Genomic DNA, 18,067 nt, shown 5'->3' on the forward strand with positions numbered 1-18,067 from the left:
TTATTTATGATTTGGGTTGTCATTTTTTGTAGATCAAGTTGAAGCTTGAGGAAGAGCTAGAACACAGAACAGACCACAAATTAAAAAACAACAACAAGAAGACGATAGTGGGAAAGGGTGGAAACACACCAACAACATGGTAGAGAGACAAAGCAGAGGGATAATTGGAAGAAGAATGGGCATGAGAAAGAGTGAGATCAAGGGGAGCGTGTAGGACATGGGGTAAACAAGTTGGATAGAGCTCAATGATTTTGAGGGCCTTGTTCAACAAGGTATCAATATTTACAAGGTGTGAGGTAGGGACCTAAACCAAAATGGGAGAGCAGTACTCCATTCGAGCTGTGGGTGAAGGTGTTTTGGGTTGTTAGACGTTTGGATTTGCCAAGAAAAGCCTTGGCACGACTAAAGATGCCCAGTCGTCGGCTGGCTTTGGAGGCCAACTTGCATATGTGGTTTGCCCAAGAAAGATCATGGATCATGGGTGAGACCCAGGAGTTTGAATGACTGAACTTCATCAAAAGGCTTGTTAAGGAAGTAGATGGAAGGGTTTGTCAGATGATCCTTTCGGAGAGACAAAACGACAGTGTGTGCTTTGTCAGGATTCAAAGACATTCCAAGCTCCTGATATGTCAGGGACCAACTCCTCATTATATCAAGGTCTGCAGAGACGGCAGAGGCTGCTGCCTGCCTACCTGAAGGATGATGGATGACATGACAGGTGGAGTAGTCAGCAAAAAGATGGGGGGTTTGCAGAGAATCAGAAAGGACATTTATGAAGATGAGGAACTGAACTGGGCCCAAAACACTGCATTTGGGGGCACTTCAGCCAAGATGGGGAGAGGAGATTAGAGGGTCCAGTTGAGAGGCATATGCTGATTGCGAGAGTTGAGGAAGTCAGCAAGCCGTGATACGAGGTGGCCTTAGATGAGCAACGCGGGGTGGCAGACTGTACCAAATACTCAAGATGTGTCCAGAGAGAAGACCCCGATCCCATGAATGAGATTGACAGCCTCGATTCATTGTTGGCCAAGCAGAAGCAGCAGGTCGAGGGTAGGGTGATGAGGTTGGAAACCGAGCTGATGGTTGGAGATCAGGCAGTTGCAAGATTTTGATGTCAACTGTGATAATGGACTATATGACTGCTTTTTTGCACCATGTTTATTGCAGTGATGCTTCCTGACTTCCAAGTAAACAGAAGATGACCCAAGAGAGAGCATGGAGTATGAGAGGGTGAACAGAACCGAAAGAGGCTGTGCAATATTGGGAGAGCAGGTTTTTAGGGACAGGTGATGCTGTCCAAGCCCATGGCTTAATTGGATTTGAGGGTTGCATGAAACTTCTCCACCTTCTCAGGTGAGAAAGATAGAATGTCCAGGAGCAGTTTGGTGCAAGTGGGTAGGGCAGGTACAGGGACTAAGGGGTTGGGTACACGCTATTTGAAACTAAACTGAGAAATCGTGGTGCCATTTGAAGTAAGAAAGGGATGGAGGGGGGAGCATACACCAGAGATGGACTTGACAATGTGTCACCAGGTATTTGAGGAAGGAGATAGGTTTGAGTGCAGCCTTTAGGTTGGCCCAATATTGCTTTCTGGCTCTCCTGAGAGTAGACACGATTGCTGTGGGCTTTGTTGAATAACCCGAGAATGCCTTCGATCGGATTTGTCTGACAATAAGAGAAGGGCAGGTATTTGAAGACAACTGCCTCACCCAAGTGTACCAGGGACGAGAGTATGATTACGACAACTGCAGACAAGATGGCTGCAGACACGATGGGGTAAGGTCTGCGCATAAGGGAGGGCAGGCTTTTCTGGAAGAATTCCCAGGCTTCATCAGTATTGGGGGAGGCAGAGATGGAATACCAATCGTGAAGTGAGAGGGCAGCTTATAGTCTCTGTCAGTCAGCCTAAGTGAACTGCGAGGATCTGTGCTGCTGACGCACAAAGCTCTCTGACAACAGAGACGTTGACTCTCACCATAACATGATCAGATGAAGCAATTTGAGCAACGGAGGAACAGGAGACTTTAGAAGGAACCTTTGTCATCACCAAGTCCAGAAGGGAGGATTTGCCATTGGCAGAAATCCAGGTCGGAATGTTTTGCAGATTGGTCAGGCGCATGGAGTCACAAGTCTTTTGCTGTTGTGCCGTAGCTGGCTGAAGCAGTTTCTAGGCTCTTGGGCACAATCCTGGACCGGTCGCCACTCCGACACAGGATACTCGAATGGCTCATTCATCCCAGAAAGCTGGTACTAATTTTGCCGACATCTGAAGGATGACAGGTTGAGTCAACCCACCTGGTGTTAATTCAACGACATGACAGGAGCTTGATCTCAGGACCTTGCGATCTCAAGCCAGCAACCTTAACTGTTAAACCAACACCAGGCTTTCGGGTTATGGGATTTGGGATGTAGGACTATAGTAATGATGGAATATTTTCGGTTTGTGTTATAGGGATTGAGTCGTGATGGTTGTTTGAGACTTTCGGTTGTAGGATTAGAGTGATTAACCTTATTTAGAAAAACAACTTACACATTCCCTTCAATGTCATTGTTCCCTCCAGGTCTTCAAGACAGCTGTTCACTACCATCTCAGATAGTCCACAATCCCTTTCCATTAACCCCTCCCATCCCCAATTTAGTTCCGGTGTCCATCTTATCCATCCCCTGCATGCTCAGCTACCCCTCAACCTTACCCGCACATCCCTTGTTGCCCGTCTCCGTTTATTTTCTCTCTCCACCCCGTTGTTGGCGTTGCCCCCTTCTCCTTCTCCAATTCCTTTTGTCGTGTTGCGTCCTGATCCGTTCTGCGTTGTAGCTCTTCCACGAGCCTCGACTCGGTATACAAGAAAACATAAGGGGAGAAGAAGAAAAGAAGGTAAGAGTAATGAGGGATTTTTGAGGGTTGGGTTGTAGGTTTTGGTTAAATGTTGGTTAATTGGGGTTATGTTTGTTGGGATTACAGGAATGATGTTTTTTGGGGGGATTATAGGGAATGTTTTTTTTACAGGAGTGAATGGCGTGGTTGGATTAATATTCAGGAAGGGAATGATTAAGGACTTGTATATCTGCAGAGCTCTTGCAGCCCCTCAGCACCTGTGCACCTTGCAAGGTAGGGGTTTAGGGGTCCGAGTGTGAATAGCATCGGCAGCTGGGAAGGTGGACAAGGAACAAAGTGACTGAAAATGAGGAGCGGGCAGCAGAGTTGGCTCTACGAGGAGCACCGATGCATATTACCATCCCTTTGGCCATCATCGAGGCATTCCTTCATGAAGTTATCGTTAGCTGGAGCGGTATGAAAAGTAAGGCCACCATATGCAAACCGTCCTCTGTACTTAGTGTTAAGCAATGGCAGTCGTCGTTCGACAAGGCCTCGCGGGTAGTTGGGCCGGTGCTCGTGAGGGGGAGGGGAGGTAGAGGGTTTACGTTTGCTCATTCGATGTTTTCGGCAAATGAAACGCGGTGCGAGGTGTCTAGGAGTGCAGAGCACTGATGAATTGGGGGCGGCATGCTTCCTCGGGTTAAGGCCTGGGGGGGAATTTGAGGGGTTGGGTCCGCCAGCGAGGGGGTCTGCAGTGATCGGTTATGTACTCCAGTCATCCTTCCCCATTCCCCGCACCTCTTCATGACACCTCCACCCCTCGTGAAGACTCCCGCCCTCCTTTACCTCCCTTTCCCCACCACGTCACGTCACGATGATCACGCGATTGAGGCCGAGTTTTGCTTGAGGCGATTTTCGTACGAGGTGGGAATAAAAAGGAATAAATTGCCTTCTCACGTTCCCCTTGGGATAAAATGACCACTCGCTCAAAAGGCAATTCGGTTTTGCAATTTAAGCTTGTAGTAAAGTGATTGTTTTCAAAAAAATAATCATGATGTAGCTAAATGCATGCACCGCTACTCAGTCTACAAATAACGTACGCCTTTTTCTTAAATATCAGACAAAGCCGTGAGGGAATGGTTATAAAGGCGCCTTTTTCAGTTTATTTACACTTCCCGATGCGATTTAATAATGCACGAGATTTAGCTCTGCTCGTCCTGCGTCCAGGAGCCACGTAGAGACGTCGTTCCCTCAGCCGCCGAGCTGCGAGCGAGCAGCGGGCGGCCCCGGAGGTGCCAGGCCGGCTCTGCGGGGAGGAGAGCGCCGAATCGGCGCAACCCGATCGCGCCTAATTGCCTTGATTGCCTGTTTGATATTCATACCGACCAGCCTTGCGGGGTTATCGTGGCGCGCCGCATTGCGGAGAAGCCACGTGACCGAGGGGGAGGAGCCCCGAACGCAGGACGTAATTGTGGGCGGAACCAAAGTCAGGATGCCGAACTCACATTTTGGGGGGGAAAGGTGGGCAGGGTTTAACCACACGGACAGGTACAAGAGTGAGTGAACGAAGCACGATCGAAGAGCGGCGCGAACCAATTTCCCACGTGTAACCCGTAAGACGGATCTGCGGGCAGCTCTACACAACTATACGGGGGTTGTACATTTGGAGGGTGACGTCATTATACGCGGCAGGGTTCACTTCGAGATGGATATTTGCATGCAACAGCAGGAACGAGAGATATGAATGGTTTTGGGACGAAATATATAGAAGATCCCCATCAAAGCGATGACTGAAGATGTCAGAAAAGGCCATCTCTCAGTTGCAAAAAAGATATTACTTGGACGTTCCACTTTTATGCAGACTTCCTCCTCCTCTTCCTCCTCATCCTCCTCATCCTTCACCCCAGCATGGCTATTCGCAGCATGAGGCGACATGATGATGCGTGCAATTCAATCCCCTTCTCCGATCGAAGTTTGAATCTTGAAAAAGAGAATTTTTTTTTATTTTTTTTTTGCATCATTCACAGGTGCATCACATTCAGCAGAATTTTTGCACAAGGAAGTTTCAGGCAAGAGGGACTTGGGGAGCGGGTGTGAAGAGAGGCGGTGATGAAGGATGGAGCGGGACGTGGCGTTCCGATTGCTCGCACGATCAGTATGCCAAAAAAAAAAAATGGTACACGATAATTAGGGGATCAAACTAGTCTGAAAAGAATTCGTTTCCAGGGCATTTTCCAAGGTGCTAAAGCACAGCACCCGCGGATCGCGACCTCGTGGGCACTTGGCGCGGACCGACCGGGCGCCTCTTGAAGGCGAATGGGGCAGATGGCAGAGGCGGAGCCGGCCGTCCTGCATTCCCTCGCAGCGCAAGCGAAATCCACACCAAAAAACACGGCACACGCTCCGACGTCCACGGAGGGCCTGTACAGCACAGGCGATCTGGGGTATTGTCACGTCAAGCGTCCGCAGTACGATACACGTGCATGCTACTTGGCTCAGAGGGGGACGAACGCACGATGCGTTTATACTGAGCCCACGGCCCGCACCTAGGCGGCCCAGGTGCATAAGCCAGGACGTGGAGAGACCGCTTTCCGAGCAATACTTTCCGCACAGCTGCCGTTTGTGCAAGAATGGAAAGCCGTTACCTCTTCCTTCGATGCATGAGAGTGTCTGCCATTGATACCCTCGCCTAAGGAGAGGGTATTGCATTTGAATCCGTTTGTTAGTTGCCAGAAAAGATTCCGGCAAGTATGTTGATCTGTTCGTTTGTCTGTCTGTCTGTTTGTCTGTTTGCAGCACTACGTCTACACCGTTGCACGTAGAATCGCCAAACTTTGCACACGTATTTGTCTTGCCCTCTAATATACTGTGCCCAAATGATGACGTCATCGGTCACGTGTTTCGGCCGCCATCTTGGAAAATCCGAAAAAAATTGCACCTCCATATCTCCGAAAGTGCTGAATCGAAAAAATTGAGACATGCCTCGTTGTAAAGAACTCTCCATGGGGAATAAAATATGTTAATGTGACGTCATCAGTCAGGTGGTTCGGCCGCCATCTTGGAAAAAACGAAAAACGTTGCACCTCCATATCTCCGAAAGTGCTCAATAGAAAAAATTGAGACATGGCTCATTGTAAAGAACTCTCCATGGGGAATAAAATATGATAATGTGACGTCATCAGTCAGGTGGTTCGGCCGCCATCTTGGAAAAAACGGAAAACGTTGCACCTCCATATCTCCGAAAGTGCTCAATAGAAAAAATTGAGACATGGCTCATTGTAAAGAACTCTCCATGGGGAATAAAATATGTTAATGTGACGTCATAGGTCACGTGGTTCGGCCGCCAATCTTGGAAAAACCGAAAAACCTAGCACCTCCATATCTCCGAAAGTGCTGAATCGAAAAAATTGAGACATGGCTCATTGTAAAGAACTCTCCATGGGGAATAAAATATGTTAATGATGACGTCATCGGTCACGTGGGGCGGCCGCCATCTTGGAAAAACCGAAAACTTTGCACCTCCATATCTCCGAAAGTGCTGAATAGAAAAAATTGAGACATGGCGCATTGTAAAGAACTCTCCATGGGGAATAAAATATGTTAATGATGACGTCATCAGTCACGTGGTTCGGCCGCCATCTTGGAAAAACTTTGCACCTCCATATCTCCGAAAGTGCTGAATAGAAAAAATTGAGACATGGCGCATTGTAAAGAACTCTCCATGGGGAATAAAATATGTTAATGATGACGTCATCAGTCACGTGGTTCGGCCGCCATCTTGGAAAAACCGAAAAACTTTGCACCTCCATATCTCCGAAAGTGCTGAATAGAAAAAATTGAGACATGGCTCATTGCAAAGAACTCTCCATGGGGAATAAAACATGTTAATGATGACGTCATAGGTCACGTGGTTCGGCCGCCATTTTGGAAAACCCGAAAAACTTTGCACCTCCATATCTCCGAAAGTGCTGAATAAAAAAAATTGAGACATGGCTCATTGCAAAGAAATCTCCATGGGGAATAAAATATGTTAATGATGACGTCATTGGTCACGTGGTTCGGCTGCCATATTTGTCCTAAATGGCCGATAAAAAAGTAAATTCCGGCAAGTCCTCGGTCTCTGACCGATTTTTCCTCTTCTTTTCGATTCGTATATAAACATAATTAAAAGTAAACAATGACCTCGGCCAAAGTTCAAATGACGTGAGTTTAATCTCTACATGAGAGAATTCCACATAGCTATTTGGGCGGTGAATACGCTAACAGATTGCTGTCTCCATCGATCTTGCCAAGGCCGTAACAGCTATCAGCTTAAAATCCTTTTAACTGTTGATTTGGAAGTTTTTACAATGAAGGAAACACATATCGGGAGTACATACGACATCGGGAGTATGAACTACACGCATCTTCAGTATCAAGCTTAAGTCTGTCATGGCGGATCTGAAGAGCAGAATGCTTGAAGAAGTGGTGGGCTACTTCGGCATGAAGGAGGATCAGAAACGTGGACTCCCACACTGCCACATCCTGCTGATACTTGCTCCCGCATGACGTTATTCTCCCGGGTGCCGCACAAACGGCTACACCGATCGAGATTTAACGGATGTTTATATAAATCGTTTAAGAGAAAAAAAAGCCTTCGATTTCTGATATTTAGCCTTTTCATTTGGGCCTCCCAATTGAAGCCCTGCCCAAAGGGCGGGTACCGTTGCTAGTATCAGAAATTGAAGGCTTTTTTTTATTTTAAACGATTCATATAAACATCTGTTAAATCATATCACACGCAAATCATCAAAATCTAAACAGTATCTTACTATAATTCAACAAATGTCCCACAGTGATCGATACACTATGATCATGATGATCATGATCGTGAATCATGATCGATAATCGTATTCACAATCGCTATGTCGTATGTACTCCCGATACGTGTTTCCTTCAGTTGAAATGGGTTAGAATTCTTTCAAGCAGGGATTCAACCCATGTCCTAAAAAAGGTCTTTGTCCGAGGTCACCGAGTCCGATTGGGGCAGCTGTGCAGCGATCGGTGCAGCCGTTTGTGCAGCACCCGGGAAAGCAACATCATCACAATGAGAACAATGAGCGTTATGCGAACGCGAATGTTATGCGGGAGTCCAAACCTGAGAATGCTGGAGACTAAAGCTGAAATTGGGAAAACTGAATAGCCTATTTTACTCCTGGAGATCCCAGGATTATCCACCCAAAGTATCATTGAGATCGGTTCAGCAGTTTTTACGGTACCTTCGAACGGACAGACAGACAGACAGACGGACATTTGGTGAATTATAGTAAGATTTTCTTTCAATCCAACTTGGCTGCCAAACCATGTGACATATGATGTCATAAATTTAATATTCCAATACAAATGGGTCATAGATCATGTGCATGAAATTTCAATTTTTTAGGATAAGGAATTCGATTAAAACATTTTTGGCTGGTATACCACTTCACCAATGATGTCATCATTATCATGCTTTTGTTCCCCATTGGGAGTACTTGACAATGTGCCAAGTTTCAAATTTTTGCATTCAGCGGTTTCCGAGAAATATATTTTAAAATTATTTGTGTTTAATTCAAGATGGCTGCCATATCACGTGACCTATGACGTCACAATTATCATGACAATATTCTGCATGGGTGTCACTCCTACCCGAAAAGTTTCGTCTCAATCGGACATGTGGTTGCTGAGAAAAATGAGGTTTAGCCTGGACGGACGGACGGACGTATGGACAACCCAAAAACATAGTACCTCCGGAAACTTTGCCGGCGGAGGCATAAAATGTATGGACGCTTCATGACAAAATTAGGTGGATGAGTTGGGTAAGTGAGAAGAAGAAGGCGCTTAGATTTAGGTTCAGGTCCGAATCCAGATCAAGGCCCATCAGAGAGATACAAAACATAAACTGTTCAGCCACGCGGAGGTGTGTATGCTGTGTACGAATTGTCACCTTGATAACCCAATGTGTCCTCCCTGCCCTGCCCCTCACAAACAAAAAATATAACAATTGTGGCAGGAATTTGTAATTTGTTCAGGATGCCGGTGATAACTCGCCTCTCTTGGCGAAGGACACCATGGGATCTATAACATGCACTGACTAATGATAGCAGGCGGGACACCCGGCTTAACGTGCATCCGAAGGACGGCGCACACACACTGATAAATCACCGTGCTTGTGACGCACCGCCATGACACGATGTACCGTGCCTGTGACGCACCGCCATGACACTATGTACCGTGCCTGTGACGCACCACCATGACACTATGTATCGTGTCTGTGACGCACCGCCATGACACTATGTATCGTGTCTGTGACGCACCGCCATGACACTATGTACCGTGCCTGTGACCCACCACCATGACATGATGTACCGTGCCTGTGACGCACCGCCATGACACTATGTACCATGCCTGTGACGCACCGCCATGACACTATGTACCGTGCCTGTGACGCACCGCCATGACACGATGTACCGTGTCTGTGACGCACCACCATGACACTATGTACCGTGCCTGTGACGCACCACCATGACACTATGTACCGTGTCTGTGACGCACCGCCATGACACTATGTACCGTGCCTGTGACGCACCACCATGACACTATGTACCGTGCCTGTGACGCACCGCCATGACACTATGTACCGTGCCTGTGACGCACCGCCATGACACTATGTACCGTGCCTGTGACGCACCGCCATGACACTATGTACCCTGTCTGTGACGCACCGCCATGACACTATGTACCGTGTCTGTGACACACCGCCATGACACTATGTACCGTGCCTGTGACGCACCGCCATGACACTATGTGCCGTGTCTGTGACGCACCGCCATGACACTATGTACCATGTCTGTGACGCACCGCCATGACACTATGTACCGTGTCTGTGATGCACCGCCATGACACTATGTACCGTGTCTGTGATGCACCGCCATGACACTATGTACCGTGCCTGCGACGCACCGCCATGACACTATGTACCGTGTCTGTGACGCACCGCCATGACACTATGTACCGTGCCTGTGACGCACTGCCATGACACTATGTACCGTGCCTGTGACGCACCGCCATGACACTATGTACCGTGTCTGTGACGCACCGCCATGACACTATGTACCGTGTCTGTGACGCACTGCCATGACACTATGTACCGTGCCTGTGACGCACCGCCATGACACTATGTACCGTGCCTGTGACGCACTGCCATGACACTATGTACCGTGCCTGTGACGCACCGCCATGACACTATGTACCGTGCCTGTGACGCACCGCCATGGCACTATGTATCGTGCCTGTGACGCACCGCCATGGCACAATGTACCGTGTCTGTGACGCACCGCCATGACACTATGTGCCGTGTCTGTGATGCACCGCCATGACACTATGTACCGTGTCTGTGATGCACCGCCATGACACTATGTACCGTGTCTGTGACGCACCGCCATGACACTATGTACCGTGTCTGTGACGCACCGCCATGACACTATGTACCGTGTCTGTGACGCACCGCCATGACACTATGTACCGTGTCTGTGATGCACCGCCATGACACTATCTAAGTCCATCTATCTTTGCCGAATAAGTCATATTATTTCTTTCTTTTTTTTATTGGTGGGGACCTTTCGGCCCCAGCAAGCTGGTCCTCAGTTTGTCCACCTCAGAAGGATGACAGGCGTTTGTCCACCTCGGAAGGATGACAGGTGTTTGTCCACCTCCGAAGGATGACTGGCTGAGTGCACCTGCCTGGTGTTGACGATGACCGCCAAAACCAGGCTTACCCATCACGCATCACCCCCACGCGAGGGGAGGCATCTATATCCGGCGGGACCGTTCGCGCGATCTTCAGGTTGAGTAAGGAAAAACAGGTAAGGGCGCAAGAGGGGACGGGGAAGGGAAAAAAAGGGTTGGAAGATCTGCGACCGTTCACTCGCCGTCGAGTCTGGTTCTGGCACGAAAACAGTAAAGAATTTAGTTAATAAACGCGGACTTCGTAGGAAACAGCGTTGAGGTAATTAATAAACGCGGACGTCGTAGGAAACAGCGTTCAGGTTTTCCGTCCGTTTTGTGTTTTCTCTTGAACTTCTCCCGCCGCTGGTCGCGTCGTTTGACCACGCAGGAGTTCAATGAATTGAAGTGTTTTTCCCTGAAAGCTCCGGTGAGTAATTCTCAAACGATCTCTTGTTGTTATATTACACGGATTTCAACAACAACATTTACCTTAGCTGAGGGAGAAGCCATGACGACAATTTCGCGTCATCCGCAGGTTCTTGGAATACTGACCACGCCCAAAAGTGGAATTCCAGTGTTTTCGAGAACTCGTCGTCCTGGTTTTAAGTTTTATTTATAACTCAGCCATTCTGCACTCCATCTGCGATAATATTCACATTTCTTCTTTGACCAAGTTGCACCTTCACCCCTGATCGTGCGTCTTCCACTTCCGCCTCTTCCGTTGCCGAGCAACGGTCTTCTGAGGTAAGGAAGGTCGCACGAAGGATTTATTTGGAAGGAATGAGTGATGGAGCGAAGGATGAAGGAAGGAGGTAGGAGGCATGGAGGAGGCAGGGGTGTGTTCCGTTAGCAAGCAGCTGGTTACCCTCGCCAGAGGAGAGGTTTTTGCATTTGAGTCCATTTGTTTGTTATTTGGGAAAAAAAATTAAAAAAATTGCAAGTGTGTTGATCACTCCGGTTTGTGTGTTTGTCTGTCCGCTCACTTATACTTGCCTACAGGTCACAATTTTAAACCGATCTTCACGAAACTTCACCAAATGGTAGATTTCGAGTTCCACATGATACTATATATTTTTGGGGTCAAAAGGTCAACATAGGCCAGAGGTCAACTACATTTTTTCAAATCTCTAAAATCCTCAATTTTCATTTGATTGACTTGAAATTTGAATAGGATTTACACATCGGGTAACTGAATTCAACCACCAACTATTTTTGAGATCAGCATACGCCAAAAGGTCAACATAGGCCAAAGGTCAACAACCATTTCAAATTTCTAAAATCCTCAATTTTCATCCGATTGACTTGAAATTTGAATAGCATTTACATATCGGCTAACTGAATTCAACCACGCACTAGTTTTGAGATCAGCGTAGGCCAAAACGTCAACATAGGCCAAAGGTCAACCACTTTTTTTCAAATGTCAAATCCTCAATTTTCATCCGATTGACTTGAAATTTGAATGGGATTTGCATATCAGCAAACTGAATACAACCACCAACTATTTTTGAGATCACCATAGGCCAAAAGTGTAACATAGGCCAAAAGTCAACAACAATTTCAAATTTCTAAAATCCTCAATTTTCATACGATTCACTTGAAATTTGAATGCGATATGCACATCAGTTTACTGAATTCAACGAACAACTATTTTTGAGATCACCATAGGCCAAAAGGTCAACATAGGCCAATGGTCAACAACCATTTCAAATTTCTAAAATCCTCAATTTTCATCCGATTGACTTGAAATTTGAATAGGATATACATATCGGCACACTGGATCCAACCACCAACTATTTTTGAGATCAGCATGGGCCAAAACGTCAACATAGGCCAAAGATTAACAACCATTTCAAATTTCTAAAATCCTCAATTTTCATCCGATTGACTTGAAATTTGAATAGGATATACATATCGGCACACTGGATCCAACCACCAACTATTTTTGAGATCAGCATAGGCCAAAACGTTAACATAGGCCAAAGGTTAACAACCATTTCAAATTTCTAAAATCCTCAATTTTCATCCGATTCACTTGAAATTTGAATAGAATTTACATATCAGCAAACTAAATTCAACCACCAACTATTTTTGGGATCACCATCGGTCAAAGGTAAACAACAATTTCAAATTCCTAAAATCGTCAATTTTCATCCGATTGGCTTTTTTTTTTTTTTTTTTTTTTTTTTGTATACAAGATCGAGGCTCGTGAAAGAGCGAACATTAATCACACACAAAGACAAACCGACACATAAAACATAACATCGGGAGCGGTAGACAAGATGGGGAGAGAGGGGGAAGGACACAAACACAACATTTGAGAGCAGGGACCGAGAGACATGGAGACATCGAGAGATCTGAGAGAGGGCGAGGGCTTTGGGGGGGGGGGGGCATGGGAAGGGGGCGGTGGGAGAGGTATAAAACATATGGACACTGCCAGGACTTCCAGGAAAGAAGTTGGAATTTCAAACAAGGTGGATCTGGGGTGAATTAGCGGGGGTAGAAAAGATCAAGGTTTTGGATGGGGGAAGATAAGAGATGGTGGTGAACAGCTGTTTTAAAGACCTGGAGGGAGGAGTGGGATTGAAGGGAGTGAGGGAGTTTGTTCCAGAGGCGGGAGAAAAGAGGAATGAAAGAGTGAGGGTGAGCAGAGAGCCGAGATTTCGGCAGTTTAACCATCAGAGGGTTGCTGGCAGATCTTGTGCGACCTGTAGGAATATTTGGGGGACAGAGCACAGAGAGAGCTGGGGGTGCAAGGCCGGAGAGGAGTCGGTAGAAGACAGAAAGACCACCTACCTGCCTGCAGTGAGTGAGTGAAAGGCCCTCAGAGATAGCTTCATCGCGGGAGATTCCAATAATTCTGAAAGCTTTGGTTTCAACAGCGTGAAGCCGAGCTAGGTGTGAGGCAGGAGCACCGGCCCATAGGGGAGAACAGTATTCCATTGAGCTGCGGATGAAAGCCTTGTATGTGGTGAGGAGCTCAGGTGTGCCGAGGAAGGACTTCGCACGACGGAGGATGCCCAGTCGGCGACTGGCTTTGGAGGCCAGCTTGGAAATGTGGTTTTCCCAAGAAAGATCATGGCAGATAGTGAGACCCAAAATCTTGAGCGACAGAACTTCTTGGAGAGGATTGTTGAGAAAGTAGATGGGAGGGTTGTCCAGTCGATCTTTTCGGAGAGACATAGTAAGAGTGTGAGATTTGTCAGGATTGAAAGACATGTTCCACTTGTTTGACCAGTCTGTGATTTTGTCCAGGTCTTCAGAGAGTGAGGAGGCAGCAGACTGCCGATCTGAGGGAAGAGGAATGGAGCGGCAGAGAGTGGAGTCATCAGCAAAGAGATAGAGAGGATTTTCAAGAGAGTCAGAGAGATCATTGATGAAGACCAGAAAAAGCACAGGGCCTAGAACACTGCCTTGTGGAACTCCAGCCTGAACAGGAAGAGGAGATGAGAGAAACCCATTCAGGGCCACACGTTGACTACGACTAGAGAGGAAGTCCGCCAGCCATGCGTGGAGATTTCCATGGATACCAAAGGAGGAGAGTTTGGTGAGCAGAGCGGGGTGCCAGACCGTGTCGAAGGCACGTGATATGTCGAGGGAGACAGCTCTAATTTCCTGTTTGGCATTGAGGACCTCCATCCATTGTTGAGACAGCAGAAGCAGCATGTCCAGAGTAGAGTGACCTGGTCGGAAACCAAATTGATGATCAGAGATCAAGCCATTGGAGAAGAGGAAAGATTTCATATCCGAAGCAATGATGGATTCCATGACTTTGCTGATAATTGGGAGAAGGCTGATTGGTCTGTAGTTGCTAGGATCTGTTTTTGCACCTTTTTTGTGCAAAGCGGTGATGTTGGCTGATTTCCAAGCAGATGGCAGTTGACCTTGAGCAAAAGAGAGGGTGAAGAGAACAGAGAGAGGGTGAGATAGAGCAGCAGAGCAGGATTTTAGAACCCGTGGGCTGATGCCGTCGGGTCCAGTTGCAGAATCAGAGTCGAGGGTTGACAGAAACTTTTCCACCTTGTCAGGAGGAAAGGACACGGAGTCCAGGAGCAGCAGGGTACGACTGGGTATGGTGGGTACAGAGAGGGATGGGTTTGGGACACAAGATTTAGAGGCAAACACAGAGTTGAGGCATTCAGCTTTTTCACGTGTGGAGTCAGCTGTGTAGCCGTTTGAGGTAAGGGAGGGGATGGAGGGGGAACAAACACCAGAAACGGATTTGACCAGACGCCACCAGGATTTGGAAGAGGGAGACAGATAAGAGAGTTCGGTCTTGAGAATTTTAAAAGGATTTTCATATCACCTTACTGAAAGCAAGCACCAACAATTTTTGAGGTCAACATAGGCCAAAAGGTCAACATAGGCCGAATTTCTAAAATTGTCAATTTTCATCCGATTAACTTAAACTTTGAAGACGGTTTGCATATCAGGTCACTGAATTCAACCACTAATTATTTTTGAGGTTAAAATGATGCTCGACTGAGTGCAATTCCACTTTGTTCTGTTTTGCCAAGTGTCGCTCTATGAGTGATTTTTCATTTTTTACTTGCCGGAAAAGATTCCGATGTACGGTTTTTGACAAGTTTTGGGTTTTCTGCAAAAGATTCCGGCAAGCATGTTGATCGGTTGGTTTGTTACTTGCCGGAAAAGATTCCGGCAAGTATGTTGATCTGTTCGTTACTTGCCAGAAAAGATTCCGGCAAGTATGTTGATCTGTTCGTTTGTCTGTCTGTCTGTCTGTCTGTTTGTCTGTCTGTCTGTTTGTCTGTCTGTCTGCTTGTCTGTCTGTTTGCAGCACTGCGTCTACACCGTTGCACGGAGAATCGCCAAACTTTGCACACATATTTGTCTTGCCCAGGAATAGACTGTGCCCAATTTATGACGTCATCGGTCACGTGTTTCGGCCGCCATCTTGGAAAAACCGAAAAACTTTGCACCTCCATATCTCCGGAAGTGCTGAATAGAAAAAATTGAGACATGGCTCATTGGAAAGAACTCTCCATGGGGAATAAAATATGTTAATGATGACGTCATCAGTCACGTGGTTCGGCCGCCATCTTGGAAAAACCGAAAAACTTTGCACCTCCATATCTCCGGAAGTGCTGAATAGAACAAATTGAGACATGGCTCATTGGAAAGAACTCTCCATGGGGAATAAAACATGCTAATGATGATGTCATCAGTCACGTGGTTCGGCCGCCATCTTGGAAAAAACGAAAAACTTTGCACCTCCATATCTCTGAAAGTGCTGAATAGAAAAAATTGAGACATGGCTCATTGTAAAGAACTCTCCATGGGGAATAAATTGTGTTCATGATGACGTCATCAGTCACGTGGTTCGGCCGCCATCTTGGAAAAACTGAAAAGCTTTGCACCTGCACATCTCCGAAAGTGCTCAATAGAAAAAATTGAGACATGGCTCATTGTCAAGAACTCTCCAGGGGGAATAAAATATGTTAATGATGACGTCATCGGTCACGTGGTTCGGCCGCCATATTTGTCCAAAATGGCTGATAAAAAGTAAATTCCGGCAAGTCCTCGGTCTCTGACCGATTTTTCATTTGTCTGTCTGTTTGTGCGCAGTACTCCGTCTACATCGCTGCACATAGCATTGTCATACTTTACACACATATTTGCCTTGCCCTGGAATAGACTGTGTCCAATTTTAAACTCTCTAGGCCCAAGGTCAAGCTCAAGGTCACCCAAAACGTGAAAATCGTTAGATTTTAATCTTACAGCCACCATGTTGGTGCTCGCCATCACTGCGATGCGAAGCGAAACACGCCTCAGAGCTGTCACATTCACAATCGCTATGTCGTATGTACTCCCGATACCTGTTTCCTTCTTTGTAAAAACTACCAAGTCAACAGTTATAAGGATTTTGAGCCGATAGGTGTTATGGCCTTGGCAAGATCGATGGAGACAGGGATCTGTTAGCTTATACACCGCCCAAATAGCTATGCTGGCTATACTGCTAATTATACACCGCCGGCAAGAGTATACATGTATAGATTTCAAGAGTATACATGTATAGATATAGAATTCCCGCCATTTTGATCCAAAATGGCCGATAAAAAGTACATTCCGGCAAGTCCTCGGTCTCTGATCGATTTTTCATTTGTCTGTTTGTCCACACAGAATAAATATGATTTTCTCTGCAACCGTTGGTCCGATTGACAGGAAATTTTCACCATCGGTACAACTGCACCTGTATAATTTTCTAATGATAATTATGACGGCATAGGTCACGTGGTTCGGCGGCCATCTTGGAAAAACCAAAAAAAAAACTTTGCACCTCTATATCTCCGAAAGCACTGGATAGACAAAATTGAGACATGGCTCATTGTAAAGAACTCTCCATGGGAAATAAAATATGTTAATGATGATGTCATAGGTGCCTCCATTATGACGTCATAATTTGACAAGTATAAAACTTCATTCAATCCAGATGAAATTTCTTGAGCATAATGTAGGAATAAATTAGCGGAGGGGAAAAATAATGACGTCATCGGTCACGTGGTTTGGCCGCCATATTTGTTTTAACACAAAAGCCTTAAAAACCAATGAAAATACATCCTGGCGAGGGTTTGCAATCTCTGATTGCTCTTTCTTGTTTTCTGATGTTAGCCATTGCAGTGCCTTCATCAAGGTCACAAATGCAATTTGTTGGAGGTCCAGGAAGAAAGAGTGAAGCATGGAGATCCCACTCCTAAACCAAAAATTGTCACGTGGTAGTTAAGCATGAAGTCGTGCAAAGTAGTGAGAGGACCGAAGAGACATAAACAAGGTCACAGAGGAAAATCAAATTGTACAATAACAATAAACACCGAGTACGAGTGCCAAATAAGATCGTCGAGTTCCTTAGTGCTGCAAAAGAGAGGCATTCAAAAATTTTCTGAACGACATTATTCATTCAGAAATATTCAGCCAGACATGCTATTGTCGGTGTAATTGTACATTGTGTACATTTTGAACGCCGCACATGGGTGCAGGCCGTACGCCATGTCTCCCCCATCACATTCCTGCGCATTTGGTGCAACGTGCATGGATTATTTTGCGGGTCCGTCTTGCAGGCCGAGCTAACCTGCCCGCGAAGCACATCTCACACACATAAAAGCCCCACAACCAGTGCACGAGGTGCATTTACCCCTGCACACTCTATTTCCGTTCAGTACCTTTGCTCTCAGACCACAAAAAATTTCTCACCCACTGCCTGCGAAGAAGCAGAGACAGATGGCCCATCCCATTTTTCGACTGTTTAATTTGCAAAATCATCCATAACTGAAAATTGATAGACCGCAAATTGACACGAAAAGCCAGCCTTGGGGGTTTTCTGAGCCGCCCTGATAAGGCGGTTTCCCAGCAACGGGCCCCGTCGCCATGGCGCACCGCGCTCCAGCAGCTGCTATAATCAGCAATCGCAGCCGAGAGGAGGCCGGGTTGGGATGGCTGTGCCGACACACCTCCCCCAGTCACAGAGCTTCTTCCCCAAAGCCAAAAATC

This window comes from Myxine glutinosa, chromosome 13 (genome assembly GCF_964187855.1).
Source record: "Myxine glutinosa chromosome 13, kmMyxGlut1.1, whole genome shotgun sequence".
Lineage (NCBI taxonomy): Eukaryota > Metazoa > Chordata > Myxini > Myxiniformes > Myxinidae > Myxine > Myxine glutinosa.